The sequence below is a fragment of the Neovison vison genome, chromosome 2 (genome assembly GCF_020171115.1).
Source record: "Neovison vison isolate M4711 chromosome 2, ASM_NN_V1, whole genome shotgun sequence".
NCBI classification, from domain to species: Eukaryota; Metazoa; Chordata; class Mammalia; order Carnivora; family Mustelidae; genus Neogale; species Neogale vison.
In genome coordinates, this window is record NC_058092.1 from 78954443 (window position 1) to 78974901 (window position 20459).

At 39.1% G+C, this 20459-nt stretch overlaps 1 pseudogene; it reads left to right on the forward strand.

Annotated features, from left to right (window-relative positions):
* Positions 1 to 4260: 4260 nt before the first annotated feature.
* LOC122901554 lies at positions 4261 to 4342 on the forward strand (annotated as a pseudogene).
* Positions 4343 to 20459: the final 16117 nt, after the last annotated feature.

Consider the following 20459-nt stretch of genomic DNA (forward strand, 5'->3'; position numbering starts at 1 on the left):
TTGGGCGTATAGTTTTATATAAATCAGAGATGTGGACATAGACATCTTCCTTAAAGGTTTTGGAAATGTTCTCAAAACAGTTTGACCAGGAGAAGTAAACTGTGAAGTGGTTTTGTTACAGCTTTCGTTCTAGAGTGCATCTAAAATAAGGGTACTAGTTTCTTGGGAATCGACAAATCCTTTCAGGAATGCTGCTGCTTTCTGAGCTGCTTGTCTGTCCTGGTGTGTGGGCGAGACAATTCACAGAGCTTAAGATTGAGCAAGATGCTTACTATGCGCCTGGCACTGTGGTCAGCATTATTGGCCCGCTGTCTAGCAATTCTCACAACCACAGCAAACCCGGGATGAGTTATCATTAGCTAGCTCTATTTTCTAAGAATCATCTTCAGAAACACGAAATAACTTGATTTCGAGACCTCAGGACTCATGACTGGGGAAGCTGGCATTGGAACCCAGACAGTCTGACAATCCACTCTTTGCCTCCCTTTGAGAGTGCTGGTGATAGTGAGGTGCATCTCTGGTCTGTGATTCTACAGATGAGGGGAATGAGATTCTTGGTGCCGACTGGGGAGGTTTTACGTGTCTGTGGCTAAAGGTGACCTCTTAGGTTGATCCTCTTTGCTATTTCATTCAGTACTAGGAAATGCTGCTTGTGAGGAAAGCAGAACTAAAAATAAATGTAACTAAAATAAGCTTCTACTTAAAAAAAACTTTTTTAAAATGAAAGAGTCAATATTCTATCTCTTTTTCAAATGTAAAGAGAATACAAAATACATGAAGTTGTGGACTCAAGTGATAGAAATTTTGTTTCCCAAGGGCAGAAACAATCAGAGGAGGCAAATTGAGCTTTTGACACCCATTACAGATTATCCTGTTTGCTCCAACCTTCCTTAACTTACTCTTTAACAAGAATGTTAAACACACGACATTTTAAAAGAGGTTACATTAATCAAATAGTTACTTTGAGAACGACCGATGGTTTTTAATCTGATTCTATTAACAGAAGCCATTTATCAAAATATAATTTTCAGCTTTCCAGTCACTTAGCCTAGAAACCTTCCAATTATTTTAGTCCCTGTGTCACCTTTGCTAGTCACAACCTCCTCAAAACTTTCAGGGGTTCCCCTCTGCATTGAGATGGCCACGTATCTCTAGCCTGGCATTCTAGGCACTCCTTGATCTGTCCCACTGTAACTGGAAGCTCAGTCATGGGAGCCAAGAGAGCTCAAAGTCTAATTCCATCCCCACTACTGAATAACTGAAGGGATTTCCCTTTTCTGTAGGCCTTAGTGTCTTTATCTGTAAAATGAGTGTTGGGATAAATGATTCGCTGGTCCTTCACTGATTCTTTGCATCTGCCCCTTAAGACTTCTTTCCTGTGCATTCCCTTCATGTACCATGTGCTTTAGCCCTCACTATACCAAGGACCCAGCACATGCCCTGCAGAGTCCTACCTCTGCCTTTCTGCCTTTATCTGGAATGTCCCTCCTCCTTCTCCAGATGACCAAATCCTTTACTCAAAGACTCAATTATAATGCCAACTCCCTCATGAAGCTTCCTTGATTTCCTTCTTGGGAAGTCAATTATTCAGTCTAGGAATTACTTTAACCTGGTATCTGACTGTTGGGGACCAGCACAAGAAGTCCCAGGGGAGGCAGAGAGAGAGAGAATGGTGGGGAATTAAGAAAAACAAGAGTCAGAAAGCTGGTATCGGGAGGTGATGTGATGGGCTGATGACCCAGTGGAGCCCCAACATGCATGAGATACTTTATTTTATAGTTCAATAACAAGAATGTTTATCAAGGAGCTTGAGGTCAGAGGACCACAAGTCCCATGTGACAGCCTTGCTTAAAAACAAAAGAGTTTACTCAAGCATATTTACAGAGGAGCTCAAGGACCGTGTCAGCTTGACCCAGAGTGCTTATGTAAGCCAAACAAATTAGTGAGTGACCTGCAGGGATTGCGGGAGCTAGCCCTCAGCAAAACTCCCTTCACTACAAGGACCATGTCAGCTTGCAGTCAGCTCCCCACATCTGACCCTGCTTTTGAGCACAGAACTGTATTTGGATTATTCATATATCTTAAGGGTCCAGGTTATCTTTGTACCCTCCCCATTGCCAGGCAAAAAGAAGGCATTTTAAGAGCTGCAGGTAATAAATGGAAATGAAATGTTAGCTGGCATTAACTACCAGCAGGTAGAAAATACCTGTCAAACGTGAGCTATTGTTTTTAATACCAATGATGATAATTATAGATGTTTATTGAATGAGTGGAATGGATGAAATAAATTTCAAGCCAAAAAAAACAATGAAAATATGCCAAACTTTGTTAGCCTGGGTCTCAAGACAAAGTAAAAGGACAGACACTCCTTAGTAACATCAAGGAAACTGAGGCAATATTCGGGGTCAACTTTTCTAGCCGTATGCAAGTAGACATGTTTAAACTTTAAAAAGCCACAGGAACCTTAAATTTTTGAACAAGCCATCTATTTTGAACAAGCTGTCTATATCAGATTTTAATCTTAGCACTTTGAAATTCTCAGTTGCAATAAATAGCCTCACATATTGAGTACTTTTTAAAAATTTAAACTCTAAAATAGAAAAAAAAACATGACTTCTTTGTCAATTTAACCAAAAATAACACATAAATAAATTTCAAATGTTGTGGTCAAATATTACTGTGAGCTACCTCACGTATTTTAATATGCAAATGCTTACAGGTACATGTCCTGCTGAGAACAGAACAGTACAAATGAATGAAGGCATTGAGCAGCTGTTACATACTGTGGAATATCTGCAGGTAGAGAAAGGAAATGTCTGTCTGGAGGAAAAAGCCTTTGACGTGAATGCAGCTTGGTACCAAAGCCTCACCGTGGCTAATGAGAGGGTACAACATCAAGCCCAGGGGGTCAGGGAATGGAGAAATGTTTCTCCTCAGATTCCATCCCAACTTCCCCCAATCCCAAATAATCATTGTTAACATTTTGGCACATGTTCCTCCTTTTTTTTGCCTGCATGTGCTAACTTTATTATTGTTACTATTGATTTTTTCCAGAATAGGATCGTAGTTTACATGCTGCTCAGAGACTTGCTTTGCAAAAAGTCAGATACCTACCATTATGATATAAGGGTGTGCCGGCAACTTTGCTGATGGGTGGTTACTGATAGTCCACAGTTTTAAACAATGCTCTGGTGAACAACGCTGTACACATATCCTTTTGCTATGACACTGCTTTCCAACAGAGCAGACCCAATCTTTAGGAGCTTCAGAGGAGGAACTGTAGTTCAGCAGTTTTTTATTGATAAAAGCAGTTTTGGATCCTCCAAGCAGTTTCAAGGCAGATTAGATAAAAACCACCATTGGGACCAGAAGGACTCACACCACACCCAAATTCAAAGGAACTTCCCAGGAGGCTCCCTGCTCTCCTCCCTCAGCAGCTATCACACCTACCAGGTTTATCTTTGGAAGCTCAGTCAGTTATTTTCCATACCGGAGTTACAAGTAGGCCTGGAGGACATTGTATCACGATGTGTGTAAAATGCATGAAGCGTAGGCATTCGCATCTATGAATTAGAATGATGATGGGGAGATTCAAGGAGTTTAATATTCAAGACAGTCAGCTGAGGTGGGGGTGGTATTTGAAAACTCTTTATGTAACCCGGGGAAAGGAGAGTGGGTCTGTTGGGCCGCCTACATACTAATAGCCCAACTCCAGTGTGTTGATGCAGACCTCTGAGCCTCCTTTTAGGAGCTCTGGAATTTTTTCCAGCCTGGCTAGAAAAGTTGTCTTTAACATGTCTCCTCTGAGTGTAGGCTTTGCTTTGACCCTGCTCAGTGGCCTCCAAGTTTGTCAGGCTCTAGTATGAGCGAAAAGAGCCACTGCTTCCTACCTGGTGGGACCCGAATTTATTGTGAGTGCAAGATGGCCACTCACCTTGATAAACCATTTCTTTTTAAGATTTTACTTATTTATTAGAGAGAGAGAGAGTACATACACCTGAGTGAGGGGGCAGGACAGAGAGAGAGGGAGAAGCAGACTCCCCGTTGAGTTGGGAGCCTGACCCGGGGCCTGATCCCATGACCCTGAGACCATGACCTGAGCAGAAGGCAGATGCTTACCTGACTGAGCCACCCAGGCACCCCCGCAAAAACCATTTCCGAACCTGTTTGGAGATTTTCTCTTTCTTTCAGTTAATGAGGATTTGAAAGTATAGAACCATCCAATTTGAACCGCTCAATAAACCAATCAACAAAATAAAATAAAATTGAAACAATACAGAGAAGATTAGCATGGTTCCTGTGCAAGAATGACACACAAAATAGAAAAAACAGTCATAGTAATAATAAGTGATTACACTAATATATATAAAATGATAACATGCAAGATGCTGTTCTGAATCTTCTAGATGTTATTATTATTACTTTTTAAAAAACATTTATTTAATTGAGGGAGAGAGAGAGATAGTGAGAGAGAGCAGGAGCAGGGAAGAGAAGGAAAAGTAGGCTCACCCGCTGAGCAGGGAGCCAGACACAGAGCTTAATCCAAGCACCCTGGGATCATGACCTGAGCTGAGGGCAGATGCTTAATTGTCTGAGACCCCCAGTACCCCAGCTATTACTGTTACTTTCTTTTCTCTTTCTTGTTTTGCCTTCTCTTGAATTGATTTTTTTTTTCTTTTTCTAATTCCATTTCTCTCTAACTGGTTGGAAAGTACATGTGCTTGTATTTATTATTTCAGGAATTAAACTAGCTAGTTTAGCATACTCATCTAACAAAATCTGAAGTTCATATCTTTACCTTACTCCTACATGATCAAGAACCTTGGATTATCTTAATGCTAGTAGATAAGCCCAGTATTTTAATTCTAGTCTATTTTCCCTTAAAAAATTAAGAGTATGGGGCGCCTGGGTGGCTCAGTGGGTTGGGGCCTCTGCCTTCGGCTCAGGTCATGATCTCAGGGTCCTGGGATCGAGGCCCGCATCAGGCTCTCTGCTCAGTGGGGAGCCTGCTTCCTCCTCTCTCTGCCTCCCTCTCTGCCTACTTGTGATCTCTCTCTCTCTCTCTGTCAAATAAATAAATAAATAAAATTTAAAAAAAAATTAAGAGTATGTTTTTACATTATGTTATTCCATAGTCAGTGTTTGCTGAGATATGCCCTCATACTTACTAAAATGTTTTTGTTCCATGTGTTTTTTTGTTTTGTTTTGTTTTGTTTTGTTTTACATCTCAGGCTTCTCATTTTTTTTTCTGCGAAAGTATATATCCTTTATTTCATTTAGTGATTGACTTTGAGTGATGCATGTTTGACTACTTTAAGATCTCTCCGTTTCTCTCTCTGTCTCTCACAGATTCATTTGTATTCTGCTGTTTCACTACGATGTGTCTGGGAGATAATTTTTTCTTACATATGTTGCTAGAGATTCACTGAATTTTCTGGATCTAAGAAACACTGGCTCTTTAACATTCTCATTTTTTTAAAAAAGATTTTTGTTTATTTGAGACTGAGTGAGAGAGAGCACAAGCAGGGAGAGCAAAAGAGGAAGGGGAAGCAAGCTCCTCACTGAGCAGGGAGCCCATGTGGGGCTCCATCCGAGGACCCTGGAATCATGACCTGAGCCAAAGACAGATGCTTAACTGACTGAGCCACCTAGGTGCCCCTGCATTCTCATTCTTATATCCTTCTGGAATTCTGTTGGACCTTCATACTCTAGTCTTATTTTTCTCTCACTCTACTACATGTGGATAGGTACTTTAGATTCAGTTCTCTAATTCTTTCTTCAGCTGTGTCTGGTTTCTTTTTAATGCACTGAGGTATTTTTGTACAACTTTACTGAGGCATAATCAACATACAATACTCAGTACATATTCAAAGTGTACACTTTGATAAATTCTGACACATGCATACACTGATGAAACCATCACTACAACCAATATAATAAATAAATCCTTTACCCTTCAAAGTTTCTTATGGCTTTTTTTTTTTTCTTTTTAAGATTTTATTTTTAAAGTAATCTCTATGCCCAACATGGGGCTCACACTCATAACTCCTTGGTGGCACACTCACCAACTGGGCCAACCAGGTGTCCTTCCTCATGTCTTTTTTTTTTTCAGATTTTATTTATTTATTTGACACAGAGAGAGAGCAAGCACACAAGCAGTGGGAGGGGCAGAGGAAGAGGGAGAAGCAGGCTCCCAGCAAAGCAGGGGAAACCTGATATGGGGCTCCATCCCAGGACCCCTGGGCATGACTTGAGTCGAAGGCAGTGGCTTAACCAATTGAGCCACCCAGGCATCCCCCTCATGTCTTTTTGTACTGCTTTTCTCCAGCTCTTCTCTATCACTGCCCTTCACCAAATAAGCACTTGCTATCACTATAAATCAGCTTGAATTTTATAGAAATATCTATCTATCTATATATATATAGAGAGAGAGAGAGAGAGAAAGAGAATGATACAGCATGCCTCCTTTTTTTTTCTGGTCTGATTTCCTTCACTCAACAAAATTATTATGATGTTCATCCATAAACATTATTAGATCTATATATAGTTTATTTATTTTTATTGCTGAGTAGTGCTCCATTGTATGGATACACCATAGTCTTCTCATCTTTTGACTTGTCATTGGACATTTCCAGTTCTTAGCTATTACAAATAAAGTTGCCACAAACATTCGGGTACATCTTGTTATGGACATGTGCTTCCATTTTTCTCAGGTAAGTATTTAGGAACTGAATATCAGAATTATATAAATTTAACTATAATAAATAAATAAATGTTTTACCTATTTTTAAATTGGGTTATCTCCTTATTATTGAATTATAATACTTCTCTGCATATTCTAGATAAAAGAATTTTGTCAGATACATATTTTGCAAATATCTTCTCCCAGTCTGTAGCTTATCTTTTCATTTTTAAAATTGTGTTCTTTGAAGAGCCAAAGCTTTTAATTTTTATGGACTCCCATTTACTGATGTTCTTTATTATAGTCATGATGTTTTTTGTTTTTTGTTTTTGTTTTAAAGATTTTATTTATTTATTTGTCAGAGAGAGAATGGGAGCCACAAGCAGGGAGAGCAGGCAGAGCAGGCAGAGGGAGAAACAGGCTCTGAGCAGGGAGCCTGATGTGGGACTCAATCGCAGGACCTGGGATCATAACCTGAGCTGAAGGCAGATACTTAACCAACTGAGCCCCCCAGGTGCCCCATCATTGCTGTAGTTTTTTTTTTTTTTAAGATTTTATTTATTTATTTGACAGACAGATCACAAGTAGGCAGAGAGGCAGGCAGAGAGAGAGAGGAAGGGAAGCAGGCTCCCTGATGAGCCGAGAGCCCAATGCAGGACTTGATCCCGGGACTCTGGGATCATGACCTGAGCTGAAAGCAGTGGCTTTAACCCACTGAGCCACCCAGGCGCCCCATTTGCTGTAGTTTTTAAATAAGTTTTAAGATCCAGTGGTTTATGTATCACAACTTTATTTTTGGTTTTTTGGTTTTGTTTGTCTTATTTTCAAAGTTAAGTTATTCTAGGTCCTTTTCATTTCTATATATTTCAGAATCCACAGGTCAATTTATCAAGAAACAAAGTCTGTTGGGATTTTGATTGGGATGTGTTGAATCTATAAGTCACTTTGGGGAGGATTGGTATTTTAATTATCTCTAGTCTTCTATTCCATGAACTTCATATATTATCTCTCTATCTTTTTAGGTCTTCTTTAATTTTTTTCACCAATGTCTTATAGTCATCATTATATAGTTATTGTACATCTTTTGTCAAATTTATTCCTATTTCATATTTTTATTCTGTTGTAAGTGGTATTGCTTTTGTAATTTTTTTAAAAGATTTTATTTCTTTATTTATTTGACAGAGAGAGAAATCACAAGGAGGCAGAAAGGCAAGCAGAGAGAGGGGAAGCAGGCTCCCTGCTGAACAGAGAGCCCGATGAGGGACTCAATCCCAGGATCCCGAGATCATGACCTGAGCCGAAGGCAGAGGCTTAACCCCCTGAGCCACTCAGATACACCTCTTTTGTAATTTTTATTTCTAATTCTTCACTACTTACATAATTGATCCTTAAACAACACAGGTTTGAAATGTATGTCCACTTATGCATGATTTTTTACAGGTACTGTAACTGTGTTTTCTCTCCCTTACGAATTTCTTAATAACATTTTCCTTTCTCTGGCTGACTCTATTGTAAGAATCCAGTACATACTACATATAACATACAAAATATATGCTTATCAACTGTTTATTGTTACTGGTAATGCTTCTGGTCAACAATAGGCTATTAGTAATTTAGTTTTGGGAGAGTCAAAAGTTATATGCAAATTTTTTACTATGTGAGGTGTCGGTAGGTGCCCCTAACCCCTGTGTTGTTCAAGGGTCAACTGTATATAGAAATAAAATCGATTTTTGCTCTATGATCAAGTATCCTAAAAATGTACTCAACTCACATAATTCTTCTAAATTCTTTTGTAGAGTCCATAAGATTATCCACAAAGATAATCAGGATGTTGGCAAATATAGTTTTTTCTTCCTTCCTAATTCATTTACCTTTAATTACTTAATTCTTTTTCTTGACTCATGCACTGACTAGAAACTCCAGTACAGTGTTGCATAGAAGTGTTGAGACCAAACACGCTTGTCTTTTTCCTCATCTTAGAGGGGAAGAATTCAGTTTTTTTTTTAAGATTTTGTTTATTTATTTGATAGTCAGAGATCACAAGAAGCCAGAGAGGCAGGCAAAGAGAGAGAGTGGGGAAGCAGGCTCCCTGCTGAGTAGAGAGCCCGATGCGGGTCTCGATTCCAGGACCTGAGATCATGACCTGAGCTGAAGGCAGAGGCTTCAGCTGAGCCACCCCAGCACCCCAGAATTCAGTTTTTTACCACTAAGCATGATATTAGCTGTATGTTTTTTATAGATGTCCTTTATTAGGTCAAGAAAAGTTTCTTCTATTACTAGTTTGCTAAAAGGTTTTATGAGGAATAGATGTTGAATTTTATCAAAATGCTTTTTCTGCACCTACTGAAATAAGCAACTGGTTTTCTGGTTTTTTAGCCTGTCAATATGGTGAATTATATTAACTTTAATAGCAATCTTTTTTCAACATAAATTTATGTATTTTAAATCAAGAGTCAGATGCTTGACCGAATGACCCATCTATGTGCCCCTGTTATTCTTTTTATGTATTGTTGGATTTGATTGAGTAAAACTGTTACAAATTCTTACATCTGTGTTCATGAGGAATATTGGTCATTGGAATATACTTCAATATTGGTCATGGAATATATTCCAATATTGGAATACTAGTTTTCTTATAATGTCTTTCTTTGGTTTGGGTATCAGGATAATACAGTCTTCATAGAATCTTATGAGAAGTAGTCCCTCCTATTCACTTGTCTGAAAGAGTTTTTATAAAATCTGTATTATTTCTTCCATAAATTTTTGTCGAATTTACCAGTCATGAGCACCGTTTTCTTTCAGAAAGGCCTAAGATCAATTTATTAAGTAGATAGAGAGCTAATTCAAGTCATCTATTTCTTGAGTGAGTTTTGGCAGTTTGTGTCTTTCAAGGAATTTGTCCACTTTTAAGTTGTTGAATTTATTGACACAAATTATTCATAATTTCCTTATTATCATTTAGTATCTATAGATTCTGTAGTTATACCACCTCTCTCAATCTTTTATCTTTATTATGTTGTTACCCGACATAGAATACATCATTAGTTTTTGATGTAGTGTTCAACAGTTCATCAGTTGTGTCTAACACCCAGTGCTCATCATAACACGTGCCCTCCTTAATACCCATCATCTGGCTACCCTTCTCCCCCCAACCCCTCCCTTCTGTTACCCTCAGTTTGTTTCCTGGAGTCCAGAGTCTCTCATGGTTTGTCTCCCTGTCTGATTTCTTCCCCTTCAGTTTTCTCTCCCTTCCCCTATGGTCCTCTGTGCTATTCCTAATGTTCCACATATGAGTAAAACCGTATGATAATTGTCTCATTCTTGATGTGGCAATTTGTCTTCTTTTATCCCTGATTAGTGTGGTTAGAAGTTTATTTTTTCTGTTTTCCATTTCATTGGCTTATGCTCTTATCATTATTATGGCCTTTATTCTGTTCACTTCAGGTATAATTTGTACCTTTTCTAGTTTCTTAAGGTGGAAGCAGAGGGTATTGACTTAAAAAAATTTCTTCTTTTCTAATATAGGTGCTATAAATTTCCTTCTCAACACTATTTTGCTGAATTCCACATATTTTGATATGCTGTATTTTCACAATCAGTTTAAAATACTTTCTAACTGCCCTTTTAGTTTTTCTGATTTGTATGATACTTAGAAGTGTATTATTTAGTTTCTAGATATTTGGATATTTCAAGATACCTTGGCGTGCCTGGGTGGCTCAGTCATTAAGCATCTGCCTTCAGTTCAGGTCATGATCCCAGAGTCCTGGGATTGAGCCCTGCATTGGGGTCCCTACTTGGCAGGAAGCGTGCTTCCTCCTCTCCAATCCCCCCACCCCCCACCCCCCACTTGTGTTCCCTCTCTCGCTGTCTGTCAAATAAATGAATAAAGTCTTGCTGCGCCTGAGTGGCTCAGTGGGTTAAAGCCTCCGACTTCAGCTCAGGTCATGATCCCAGGATCCTGGGATCAAGCCCTGCATTGGGCTCTCTGCTCGGCAGGGAGCCTGCTTCCTCCTCTCTCTCTCTCTGCCTGCCTCTCTGCCTACTTATGATCTCTATCTGTCAAATAAATAAAATCTTAAAAAAAAATGAATAAAATCTTTTAAAAAAATCTTTCAGTTATTGATTTCTAATTTAATTCCGTTATGATCAGAGATAAACTTTGTGTTATTTGAATCACTGTAAGTATATTGGTACTTTTTCTATATCTCAGAATAAGGACAGTTTTGGCAAATATCTTTTTTTACTTTAACAAGAATATATATTCTGTGTGTACTTTAAAAGATTGTGTATGCTGCTGTTGTTGGATGGAATGTTCTCTATAGGCCACTTGAATCAAGTTTTTTGATACTGTTGCTTATGTCTATTCTACCAATTATAGAGAAAGTAATGTTGAAATCTTTGACTGTAATTGTGAATTGATCTATTTTGCTTACAGTTTTGTCACTTTTGCTTCATGTATTTTAAAGCTCTGTTTTTAGTTGCATAATATTTGTGATTGTGTCATTTTCTTGAGAAACTGTCTCCTTTATCTCTATGAAATTCTCTTTTTATTTTTAGTAAAATTTTTGCTCTGAAATCTGTTTTTTCTGACATTAAAGCAGGCACTCCAGCTTTCTTTTAATTAGTGTTATCACGGTATATCTCCTTCCATTCTTTTACTTTTAACCTATTTGGTTCTATATCTAAAATCTTTTTTTTTTTTAGGGACACCTGGGTGGCTCAGTGGGTTAAAGCCTCTGCCTTCGGCTCAGGTCATGATCCCAGGATCCTGGGATCAAGCCCCGCATCGGGCTCTCTGCTCAGCGGGGAGCCTGCTTCCTCCTCTCTCTGCCTGCCTCTCTGCCTACTTGTGATCTCTGTCAAATAAATAAAATCTTTAAACAAATAAAAATAAAATCTTTTTAAAAATTCAGTATATAATTAGAACTTGCTTTTTCTATCCACTCAGATAATCTCTGACTTTTAAAAAGATTTTATTTATTTATTTATTTGTTTGAGAGAGATTGGGAGAAAGAGAGCAGAAGCATGGGGAGTGGCAGAGGGAGAGAGGGAAGGACAAGCAGACTCCCTGCTAACATGGAGCCCAATGAATGTATTCATCCTAGCACCCTGAGATCATGACCTGAGAGGAAGTCAGACATGTAAGTGACTGAGACAGCCAAGTACCCTGAGATCTCTGACTTCTAATTGGGATCTTTGTTTTTTGTTTTTTTTCTGTTTTCTGTTTTCTTTTTTTTAGAAAGAGAGCACAAATGGAGGGGGAAGGGCAAAGGAAGAAAGAGAGAGAGGATCTTAATTAAGCAGGCTGGAGCCTGATGCAGAGCTTGATCTCATGACCCTGAGATCATGATCTGAGCCAAAATCAGGAGTCAGACACTCAACCAACTGAGCCACCCAGGCTTCCCCTAATTGGGTTCTTTGGAAACGTGCTATTAATACAGTAGCCACTAGCCACTTATCTCTATTAAAATTAATTAAAATTTAAAAATCAGTTCCTCAGGCACACTAGCCAAATTTCAATAGCCATATGTGGCTAGTAGCTGGTGTATTGGACAACACTGGTTTAAATCATTCACCTTTACATCTAATGGAATTACTGATATGGTTATGTTGGAGTCTCACATCTTACTATTTATATTCTACTTATCCTATCTTTTCTTTGTTCTTTTTTTATTTCTAGAAGTTCTATTTGCTTTCAGATCTGCTTGGCCACTCTTTATTGTCATTATTCTCTTCAAAATTTCACATAGTCATTTAATGTCCTTAAATATATTAAACATAGATATTTCAATATTTTGTGTCAGTTCCAACATCTGAAATGTTTGTGTGTCTCTATTTGCTGGAATTTGTTTCTGATGGTTCTCATTCATGGTGTCTTATTTCCATTGTATATTTTGTGATTTCTTTTTTAAGGCTGTCCATTTTCATTGGAATCAACCAGTAGGAATTCTTTTGAGATCTGAACTAAAGTTAAATTCTTCCTGAGAAATCTGCATTTGTTTCTATCAGTTTCCTGGGGTGCTACCAAAGTAGAACTACAATTAGATTAAAATTTTAACTTAAAATCCCCCCATTTAAATTAAATGAATCCTGACAAAAGCACATGAATCCTGACAAAAGCACATGTGAGAACCAACTGGCTTTATGAATTCTCAAGGGGGAATTCTGTCCCTTCCACCAGCACCAAGGTCAATATAGGCATTTCTTCATTATCTCCTGTGCAGTGTGATTTCTTATTCAACCTTGCACTGAGGGTGTGATAAGGTAGCTTTCCTATCAGATTCTCCACCTCTGTCTGCCTCCTGTAACTCCTGGCTCCATGCTCTGCTTCATACAGCTGTCAAGGAGGAAAGTCTGGTGATAGCTGGCCTTGGCACTTGTTTCCTGACCATATTTCCTACTTTCATTACTGGTTTTGAAATCAACAAATTCTTTACTTTGGATGTATTTACAATTATTAAAAAATATTTTTATGCAGAATTTTAGTTGCTTCAAACAGGAGGGGTTGTTCAGGATATTTAATCCACGATACTACCACAAGAAATGGAAATTTCCAGCTCTATTATTTTTCAAATTGAATGCTAGGTAATAAATTTCAGAGCCAATTGTTAACCCTAATAGCATAATAACTATCACATGTTGAATGCCTGCTGTGGTGCAGGCAGTTTGCACATAAAATCTCTGATCTTCACAATAATCCTACAAGCAGGTATTATTCTTTCCATTGAACAGATAAAGCAATGAGGATTGAATTATCCAGTCAGCAAAGGAATTTGTCAGCAAAGGAATTTGAATTCTGCTATTTGCAGTCAAACCTGATCTCCCTTTGACTCTGCAGAATCTTTTCTCTTAATATTGAAAATACATGGTGGCTTTTATATTTAACAGTAGGCAGTGGAAGCAGTTTGAGCAGAGAAGAGATTTTGAAGGATACTATTTTCCCAATATGTAGGCTCCTGTCATTTCACCCCATATCCCTGAAACACTTCATCAGATTCCAAATGCTATGCAGTGAAATGGCCATGCAGAAACTTGCTTCATAACATTAGAAGCCAGAACACTCAGATCTCCCCATTCCCTTTCTATTTCCAAAGCTCCAAGTGGTCTTTATTTGTGTGAGACACAAAACCAGTTCTTTCATCTGAATTCTGTTTTAGACCCTAATATACCTAATGGGACTTTCTCCTAACTGCAGCCTATAGATGTCATTTTTCTTCATTTGGGGGTTGGTGGCTTTTGTCCTTAGCAGCTGTGGCCTTCGACTTTATCTGAGTTTGCAATCAGGAAGCTGTGATACTTCCTGAGACTGCTCAGGGTACAATTTACACAATACAAACTGAGTTCACTTTCTTCACTTTGGAGTTGCTCTGGGGTCCTGAAAGGGTTGACTGTACTTTGTCCAGTTTTCTTTCTACAGGTTGAATCCAGCAGTTGGTGAGAACCAACTTCTGTGGTTTACAACCACTTTTATTTCCTGAGCAACACAAGTAGAGAATTTGGAAAGAAGGCAATGATTAGGATTGGAGTCTAGAAAACCGTTAAGAAGGAGGAAGTTTATCAACTCAGTGGGAGTAAATCTCCAAACCACCTTCAGAATGCTAACACGCACACACTGTTTCTCATTGCCCTGACCAATCAGCAGGTTGTTGAAGAAAACCAACCCAATACCAGAGGCAGAGAGAAGTTGGAGAAGAATCATCATTTTTAGATATGCAGATTCCTTGGCCAAAGAGAGCCAGGAATGCCATTGATTGGTGCCGCTTATTATATACAAGCTTTTTCATTTGTGAAATGCTCCCAAAACTTGACCACCATTCTGTTTTTAAAGTTGTTTCCTTGATAGCTACACTTTGAAACTCTGTGATGACTTAACCTGTTTTTATATGTATTAATATAATATTTATACCACTTTTAAATACTGTTAAAATTTTTGATTAATTATTCCAATGACTAAAAAGAAAGTATAATTATGCAACATGATAGAAGTACTAAGTATCATGGTAATGGCAATAATAGTACAACATAAAAATGTATCAAATTAACATGTTGTGCGCTTCAAATTTATACAAGGTCATATGTCAAATATATTTAAATGTTAAACATATCTTTTAAAGCTTATTACTGGGGCGCCTGGATGGCTCAGTGGGTTAAAGCCTTTGCCTCCGGTTCAGGTCATGATCCCAGGGTCCTGGGATCGAGCCCCACATCAAGTTCCCTGCTGAGCAGAGAGCCTGCTTCCCCCTCTCTCTGTCTCTGCCTGCCTCTCTGCCCACTTGTGATCTCTGTCAAATAAATAAATAAAATCTTTAAAAAAATAAAATAAAATAAAAGCTTATTACTGAGTTTGGGTGCTAAGAGTCATTTCTGGGCCTTCCTCCTGAGGGTTCTGTCTTTGTTCATTTTGACGAGAAGACGGGGTAGGAAAGGGGCAAAGGCACAAGTCAGAGTCTCTGTGAAAAGATTTGGTGAAGAGAAATTGGTGAGCACAGGAGTGGCCTGAAATTAGGGATCATGTCTGAATTAGAGAGGTTCAGCTTTGCTGGTCTCCACAAACAATGATGATCCAGAGCTCAATGTCCACCACTCACTGCCTGACCTCCAGAAAATAACATGGTGTTTTTGATAGCTATAGTGTCTTTCCTCTGAAATCCAAAATATTGCTTCCCTAAACCCCACAAAGTCCCTGTGAAGTGAATGAGTAGTATTGGTATGACCATTCCCACAGAAGACAGGGGTAGGGGCAGATATGTAGGCATGAGACTACTGATTCTCATTAGGCTGAACTGTCTCCTCACACATCACAGCCACAGAAGACTAGACTTCAAGTGTTGCCTCCAACACTTAGTACCTGTGTGACCTTGGACAACTATCTTTCTGGGTTTCTTTTCTCATCTATAATACAGGCATAATGACACTTACCTAACAGGACTTTTGAATTGGGAAAATACAGGCAAAAACTTGACACATTATTATCACTTAAGAGATGTATGTCTTTTACTTTTTCCCCCACGGTTCACAGAGCCTAAATTGTCATTGCGAGTCTTCTATACTTGGAATGGAACAAACGTATCCGAGTGTCCCCGAGGCTGGCACATATGCAGACAAACCACACTCCATTGAAGACGTGCTAAACGAAGTATTTAAGAAAGTGACCACATGGGGGAATAAAAGAGACATTTATAATGGCAACCAAAACAGAAAAACCCACAAGGACACAATGAAAACTGAAACCACAATAATCTCTAAATAGAGAAGTAATAATTGAAGCCTATATTTAAGTGTACGGGAAGCAAGGGTTTGGGGAGGGGGGTGCCTGCCATGGAGATCATGCTTATTTTTTCCAAGTTTGTGGAGAGAACTAGAGCTGATTTTTTTTTTTAAGTCACAAAATGTTTCAGCTCTTTCTAGTCTTACCTTAAGTGTATATAAATAAAAGAAGAAATAAAGCATGATGCTGAAGGAAATGGACTAGGGGTAGAAATATACAGGTAGAGTCAATGGTATTGATTAAATTCTAGTTTTTTAGCTTTGGCTGGGATCATAGTTGTTCAATTTAATTATTACACCCACAACTTATAATTTCATTACATAGGTTCTTCTTTATGTAACAAATGTTACATGGTAAAAATTTTAAAGTGAATTGGAGATGGCTTAGTGAGTTCCACAACAATTAAAAAGAATAATCAATATCTAAAAGGAGATTTTATCTGCAATCAAAATGATACATGTAGTCCCCTTCCCAAATGCTGCCAGAAACATATTTGCTTTTCTGATTTTAGAATCAGTAAGTTAGTGTACAAAGAGAGTGTAGCTTTACCTCTGGGCATCAGTAAGGCCCTGGATCAGGTGTCTCATACAATTGTACTTATTCAGGGACACAGAGAAGCCTGGGTCTCCAACAGGTTGATGGAAATAACTCAGGTGATGGAATCAAAGGGCACCAAGCAGGGCAATAGTCTCAGGCTGGGGAAGATGTCTAAACTGCAGGCCTCAGAAATGAGTGGCTAATTTTTATATATCCTTGTGAATTGTTTGAAAGAAGAAATACACTTCTCTTAATTGAATATTTGTGATTTAGTAATTCAGATTATCAGGATTTCCAGAATAAAAATTTGTCACGACCTAATTGAGAAATAAAACCAATCAATGACATGAGCTGGCCCCAGAGAAAGGTGCAAATCATCTGAGATCAGCCTTGAGAGCCAGATTGCCTGGTTCTGTCTCTAAACAGCCTGATCAATATAGTACTTCACAGGAATATTGTTAGAATTAAATGAGAAAATGTATGCATGCCGAGAACTTAGCGCAGATTTTGTAGAGAGTAATTTTTTTTTTTGAGAGAGAGGGGACGCATGCATGTGTGTGCATATATGTGCCTATGCCAGGGGGAGGGCAGAGGGAGAGGGGGAGAGAGAGAATTTTAAGCAGGCTCCATGTCCAGTGTGGGGCTCGATCGCATGACCCTGAGATCATGACCTGAAATGAAACTAAGAGTCGGTTGCCTAACTGACTGAGTCACCCAGCCAAACCTCAGACTAATTCTTAATAAGTGGTGGTTACTAATATTAGAACATAACACTAATGATAAAAATGTTAATGATAATAAGGCTATTTATTGAGGCTCTTCTCTGTACCAGACTCTTGACATATACAATGTGATATTTTTGCTCCTTTTTCCTTTTTGCTCTAGATTAATCTTATACATGTGTTTAATTTGTAAGGTGGGTGGTGAGTAAAGGAAACCAGATTTTTCAAAGAGATAATGATCACAGTGAAACTGAAAGCATAAGCTAAGGAGAGATCAATCACACCATTTTCTCAGGGACCAAAAGAGCTTTTGGATATCCACAATGTATTTGATACACAAATAAGGAGTAAAGCTAATTCCTATATACCATGATACTAAAAAAAGACAGCTACACTCTTGAGTTACAAGACAGCTGCTTATACTCTGAAATCGGCCATCATCCTGTGTAGGTACAGCTTGGCACATGCTCTACTATGATAACGTGGAGAAAGTGCCACTCAACTGAATACTGACAGCAGATGCTCTGTGGCCTGGAGAAACAGTACTTGCACTCTTAATTGTAACCTTTCTGGGCCCCCACACTTCAGTTAAACCATGAGGGATAGTCCATTACTAGCCTCTTGCTCATTATTCTGAAATTCTTAGTGTCGATAGTAGACTCAGGCAAGATTAAAACACTACTCAGTAGGTAAACATTTGATTGTATTACTAACATACTCCCCCCCAAGAAATTCTATTGCCCTGAACTTAGACTAAAACTTCAACAAGGTTTACAATTTTTTCATTCAAAAAATATTTGCTATATGCTAGGCACATTTACAGGCACTGAGGATGCAGTAGTAAGTAAATCAAACATGATCGCTGACTTTGTAGAGTCTAAAATCCAACAGGGAGTCAGGCAATAAACAAGAAAACAAACAAATTGCAAGTCATCAGAAAATGCAGAAAAGAAGAAAAGCTGTGAACATAATTACCTTGACATAGCTCAGCCTTTTGTGAAACCCTCTTCTAGACTGTCTGGGACTAGGTGTGTATAGTCTTGATCCTCTGGTACTCTAGAATTCTAGGGAAGAAGCCCAAGTGGTCATTGCTTTTCAAAGAAGAAGAGGAAGTTTCAGGGCCACATTAATATTTGCACAAACACATGGTAAAATTGGGCTGGCCCCATGATCCAGGTAAGGCTACACCCTGGGAGAGGTGGTCACCTTGATCTCTGGGAACTTCAGGAAGTGAATAAACTTCTTGGTGAATAAAATCCTTGGGGACAACCCCGATCACTGTTCTTCACTATTGGACTGTCCAAGATCTTCTCCAAGCTTCATGTTTTCAGGGCCCAGCCAAGGGTTTTGATAGAATTACAGAACATAGATGGTCAGAGGTGGAAAGTCCCTTAGAGAGCACTTAGTCCATCCTCCTCACTGTACAGAGAAGGAAACAGGCTCAGAGAGGGGATAAGCCCAAGGTCAGAAGCTAGTTAGGACCCTGGTCCTGACTGGCAAGATGCTCACCAGTCCCCATATTCTCTTCCTTGGCACAAAGGAAGATTACATTTTCCAGCCTTCTTTGGAGATAAATTGGAATCATTTGTTGGTATTCTGGCCAATGGGATGCAAACAGGAGTGACCTATCCCATTGTCCAGTCTGTCTTTATAAAGTCCCCTTAGGATTTTCTAAATATTCTCTAGCTTCATCATCAGCCAGCTAAATGCAGATAATCCAGCAGAGGATCCCAAGAAATCCTTAGAAGATGGCAGCACCATTTGACCACAGATAGCGGTAGAGGTCTCTCAAACACCCGTGAAAGCACCAATCTGAGAACACCCAAACCAACAAATAAGCTATTGTGTAAGCCACTGATTTTTGGAGCAGTTGTAGCAACTAGTGCTCCTTACTCTGACATACACATACACTGGAAGTTTATAGACTGTGATGGTTTGTTTCATTTGTCAATTTAATTGGCTCACAGGGTGCCCAGACATTTGGTCAAACATTGTTCTGGATTGTCTGTGAGAGTTTTCTGGATAAGATTAACATTTGAATCAATTGACTGAGTAAAGCAGATTTTCATTCTTAATACACAAAGGTTTCCCCCAGTTAGTTGAAGACCAAACCAATTGAATAGAACCAGAAGACTCCAACGGAACTTTGCCTGCCTAACTGATGAGCTGGGACATTGGTCTTCTTCTGCCTTGGACTAGAATGTACATCATCACCTCTCCTGGCTCTAAGGTCTTTGAAATCAGACTGGAACTACAGCAAGGGCTCTCCTTCCTGGTTCTCCACTTGCTGACTGCCAGTCTTAAGACTTTTCAGCATCTATAATCCCATGAGATAATTTCTCATAATAAGTAAATCTCTCAATCTCTCCCTCTCTCACAGAGAGAGGGAGACAGAGATGGATCTCATTGGTTCCAATTCTCTAGAGAACCCTGATTTATATAGAGCCTGTACAGCAGACATCTTGACTCCTGATTCAATGGTGTTTTTCACAAAACTATACTGTTTCTCCAGGCTAAAAGAGACAAGATTCCTCAGGAAACTTCATACTCAATTCCCATACTTGGAACCTCCCCATCTTGAACCAAGAGTGACCAGTGAAAAATAAATCTCCATGTGGATGCCAGCAGATCCTTAGGGATATACAAAGTGTAAGTTCATGGGTGCCCTGGGATCAGCTACACCTCCAACACAAGTGATCGGACTGAAAGGTGTCTTCCAGTCTACTGTCCACTATTTCATGTGCCTGTAAGGGCACATGTGCCCAGCAGTCTGTCAGCTAGAAAATTCTATTTTATTTTTTTTTCCAGAGAGAGAGAGCAGGGGGCTGGGGCAAAGGGAGAAAGAGAGAGAGAATCTCGGGCTCATGCTGGGCATGGAACCTGATGCCAGGCTCGATCCCAGGGCTCCAAGATCATGACCTAAGCTGAAATCAAGAGTCCAGGGGCACCTGGATGGCTCAGTGGGTTATACCTCTCCCTTCGGTTCAGGTCATGATCTCAGGGTCCTGGGATCAAGCCCTGCATCAGGCTCTCTGCTCAGCAGGGAGCCTGCCTCCCACCCCTCTCTCTGCCTGCCTTTCTGCCTACTTTTGATCTATCTCTCTCTCTCTCTGTCAAATAAATAAATAAATAAAATCTTAAAAGAAAAAAAAAAAGAGTTGGGTTCTTCACCGACTGAGCCACCCAGGTACTCCTAGAGAACTCTATCTTGATCAGTACTTCTACATACCAATGATGACCTAAGGCTTGA